Source organism: Haliotis rufescens, unplaced genomic scaffold (assembly GCF_023055435.1).
Source record: "Haliotis rufescens isolate VD_foot unplaced genomic scaffold, xgHalRufe1.0.p SCAF_1, whole genome shotgun sequence".
Taxonomy (NCBI): domain Eukaryota; kingdom Metazoa; phylum Mollusca; class Gastropoda; order Lepetellida; family Haliotidae; genus Haliotis; species Haliotis rufescens.
Window position 1 is genome coordinate 93,158,525 of NW_025963779.1, and position 4,945 is coordinate 93,163,469.

Genomic DNA, 4,945 nt, shown 5'->3' on the forward strand with positions numbered 1-4,945 from the left:
CATTTGGCCTTGAGTTTTCTTTTGCTGGAGAATCGGACTAAGTAACAAAGTGATAAAGTGTTATTATGAAATAAATACAGTGACCGCCTATAAGATGTGATGTATTTTGATGAATAACACTCAAGTACCCGAACTCAACCAGGCAATGGATTAAACAAGGGGCCGGTTGTGTCTTGTGGTGCATGGTAGGGGAGGGGAGGGGAGGGGAGGGGGCTGGTGAGATTGATGTCTCAGGACAAATTCTTTGAGAGGCATTTAGAAGTTGGAGTACTAAGTAAGGATAAGATATATGGATGAACAACTTCTTTATTACAATTAAGATCAACGTTTCGGTGTAGGTTCTAACACCGTTATCAAGCAAGTAATTTACAGAGCATGGTTGACAAGTATATATACAGGATAGGAGGCAGTGTTTATACAGTTGAGTAGGTTTAAGATGCAGTTACACTGGATGTTTTACCCTTCTGTGTACATAACAGGCTTCTGCAGAGTAACTGCATCTTAAACCTACTCAACTGTATAAGTGAGTCTTAACTACTATGTACTTGGAATGAAAGCCTGATAAAGCACAAAGAGCGAAGTTGGATTTAAGTTTATTTAACAACAAAAAACCTAAAAACAACAGGGGCAAAATCCTTCTCCACTTAACTATAACCTACGTAATTTTCCCCCTTCCCTGCCGACGTAATACTTAAAGTTGTTCTTTTTACCACCCCGCTTTCTTAACTCCCGAAAATAAAACGTCTATAAAACAAACCTATTCAACCGCTACTCTATATTTCCCCCACCCATACCTCCTAATCTAATATCCCATCGAAAGCCCTATAATGAATAATAAATGGTCCTGATTCAGGGTGCGGGTGCCGACTGTATCTTACCAGATACTGGTGAGCGACGACTGACGATTCCCTTACTTACTTAAATTAGGAATTTAACGTGCGCTTTCCGACATATTCTGTTTTTGTTTTTTATGGCCTGGAACCCACTTAAGAAGTCTGAAAGGATTATGGTTTTTTGGTGTCTATTTATTTGATTGCTGAGCAGGGCTGTTACTAGCCCCATTAATTCGGCTGTGAAAATTGATTGATTATTTGGGAGCCTGTATGATTGTGTTTCTTTTGGGGGTTTGTTGATATGGATGCCGAATCCTGTGCGTTTTAAGCCCGGGTCAAAGGGCCCGTGTGTGTAAATGTGACACCAATTGGGCCATTTTTCGTGAATGTATGCTAGTGTGATGGATTTAGCGGTTTTTGGATCAGTTTCTTTATTTAGTCTGGTGGAGAGAGATATGTTATTTTGGGGGGTTTGGAGTTTGGGTGTGAAGGTGTTATTTGGGGCTGTGTTTAACTGTAAATTATTTAGGTTGTCTGTATTTAGGTAAAGACGATTCTCACTTACTTACTTACTTACTTTGGAGATTTAAAGTGCGCTTTCCGACTGATGCGTATTTCGCACACGGGACGATTCTCTTACTTACTTACTTACTTACTTTGGAGATTTAACGTGCGCTTTCCGACTGATGCGTATTTCGCACACGGGCCCGGCCAGGCCATTTAATGTGTTTCCGAAAGGGGCGAAAGTGGTGTGTGCAACCCAAGAGGGGGCTTTAGGGGCTGCTTATATAGAATTTGGGAATTTTGAGATTTGGAATAGATGCCGATGGGGTAGGGGAGGAGAACTAAGGGAGCTGGGTATGGTGGATGTTTGTGTGTTTATGTAATTTTGATTTGGTGGATTATAGTGTTTTTAGATGCGTTTTATTAGTTCCGTTTTGATTAAGAATACGCCTAAGGCCTTGAAGTTTTCTAGTTTATTTTGTGGGTTTAGTATTGCTTCTAGAGTGAGAGCCTTGTTTAGATTGAGGGTGGTTTGTAATGCGGTTCGATGTGTTAGGTAGTGTGTGCAGTAGATGAGTGCGTGTTCTGGGGTTTCTAGTTGTTTGCAGTGTGGGCAGTTACCTGTAGTATGTTTTTTTATTTTTTTTAGGTGGTTATTTAGGTTGGTGTGTCCTGTTTGGAGTTTAGTGATTACTCTGTCGATTTTTTTTGATGGATGGTGAATTTTTGGTTTGGTTAGTGGTTTGCTGAGTACTTTTTTGATTTGGCTATTTGAGTTTAGATATAGGTTATGCCATTTTTTGGTGATTTTTTGCTTATTTACACTTTTAATTTCTGATTTTGAGATGGGTAAGTTTAAGCTTATTTCTGGGATTTTGAGGGATATTTTAGCTGCCTTATCGGCGTTTTCATTACCGTATATTCCTACGTGGGCGGGTATCCACAAGAAGGTTATTTGTTTGCCTGCGTTAGTTAGGTCGTTGGAGCTTTTAAGTATTAGATTTATTAATTGAGGTCGGTTTTTGGTATTTTTGTTTTGGAGGGCTTGCAGTCCACTTAGGGAGTCGGTAAGTATTAGGATTTTATTGTGGTTCTTGGATTCTTGACTATGGAGGGCTGAGGCCATGCCCATTAGTTCTGCCGTGACGATTCTCTACCCAGGGTAGGCTTATAAAGCCAACACGTGGACCATGTGACCAGGAAAACGGACACAACCAATGAACACGCTCCTTTCATCTCGGTCCTCCCAGCAGCATCCCAGCCACTACGCCCGCCTGGGCAAAAGCTGCTACGAAAAGGATTACAAAGACTCCCCTTAAACTAACCCACCTACTACAGTATGTTCCTAAATACAACAATTAACCAACAATAATCCCCAGTCGACCACAACTGTGACAGAGTTTGATGATGTAATACAACAAAGAAAAGACACAGCACCTGGTCTTGACACAACCAGATACGAGATATTGAAACGCCTACCTGATCAAACAAAGAGCTTCCTCCCTGAGTTGTACCACACGGTGTGGTCCAAAGGAGAAGTCCCAAAGCTTAGTTATGCTTCTAAAGCAGGGGAAAGACAAAGCCCTACCGAACTCTTATCCACCGATCTCACTCACCTTAAACGTGCAAAAACATTACAAAATGGCACATGCATCACCTTGAAACTGGCAACCTCACACCTGATCAAAGCGGCTTCTGGAAGGGACACTCCTGTTTAACATCATGATCAATGATCTTTTTGAACATATCAGTTGCATGTCAGTAAATAACTCTTTACAGTACCTAACACCCTTATTTTCAGTCTCTGGGAATCTCTCACTAGATCTACCCCTTCAACCTTGTGTATATCTTAAGACATTTTTTCACACCTGTAGGGCCTCCCTCAGTCTATTTATATCTTGCATTTAGCACTTCCTATGATGTTTAATGCAATCTATCCTCTAACTGACCACCCTGGTCCTCTACAGGTAGCTTCCTTCCATACCTGACTTCCTCCTCACTTCATGTGCTGCTGTTGAGGAGGAAGGAGGTGTGGTGTGGTGTGGAATGGCCACTTTTCAATCTGTTTTTATCTGCCTCTAACAGAAATTAATGTTTATATTAAGATGCCGAATTAAATTGAATAATTTATATAAGATATTTAAAGTAATACTAGATTAGTAAATGAAATATTAATTATATAAAACTAATTTGTAAAATAATAAACCACATGGTCCATTTTGGCCCATGTGCTTTTTCAAGTATTGTATAACTTTAATGTTAAATTACTACTAGTTTTATTACGGTTTCAAAATACCTTTGTACTATCATGTTAATATAAATACCTGTAACTCTGCAAAACATAAATACCAGACTTCATGTGCTGCTGTTGAGGAGGAAGGATGTGTATTTTCTTCAGGTTATTTCCTCAACAGCAGCCACCCCCATCATTTAATAAAAGCATCATCATCATCTGCCTGTGTCTGTATTCTCCAAAGGCCGGAGCCGGTGTCACGAAATATATTCGCCCCCAGAATAAAATCTCTCCCCCCCCCGGCGAATTTATACCGGTACAGTTCCGCCCCTCTCGAAATAAACTCTCCCCCACCCTACGAAATAAAATCTCCCCCCAGAATATTTCCTCCCCCGGTCGTTTTATAAATACTTGCCATGCAGTTGCCAATAGTTTTAATGTTAATTTGTTTATGTGTTTTTTTATTCATTTTTTTTTTATCTCCTTTATTTTTTCTGAATTATACATTTAGTTACTTGTGTGGGGTGGGGGGTGGGGGGTGTCACACCTTTCCTTTCGTTTTTCATAATATTATATTTTTAAGTTGTATATAACGTATGAATCCCTTCTCAGATTACTTTATCTCAGTTCTATATGACGTACTATTTTACTTTTCTGTGTCGTTCTTGTTTTCTCTTCAGTGTGAGGTTAAACTGTATCATTTTTACTATTTTGATATTTTGCAATATGTTGTGGACATCAGTTATGCAAATCAGTTTCCGTGTGTCTTTTTAACAAGATGTTCTACATTAATATTCACCGCCAGCCCCATTGTAACAATTACATGTACACTTTGCTTTGACGATGCCGGTTGATGTTGTTCAATACAGGTGTTTTTGAATCTATTCTACATGCTAATCATTTCGGGAAGATGATACACATTATCTATATTTTGGGTTACTTTGCTTATAAAGATTATACATGTAAACGTACGCAGTCTTAGTAGATTTTAAAGTAGATTTAATCAGTGCTGAATTAGATAGTTATGATGTTGTATGTTTAACAGAAACCTGGTTGCACCATGATATTCTAGCCCCTGGTATTACACTGATACCATTTTCAAATGGTAGCCTGTATTAAGGAATATATTTTAGATCTTTAATCAGAGTATAACGGCGTGGGTATGTTGACAGTTTTTACGTAGTTAGTGTTAAAACCGAATGTTTGCGAGGATTAATAAGATCTCTGAAATCAGTTACATCAGTAGTTCCGGTGTCACGAAATATATTCGCCCCCAGAATACCCCAACCCCCCCACCCCACCCCACCCCCACCCCCACCCCCCTCCCGGCGAATTTATACCGGTACAGTTCAGCCCCTCTCGAAATAAACTCTCC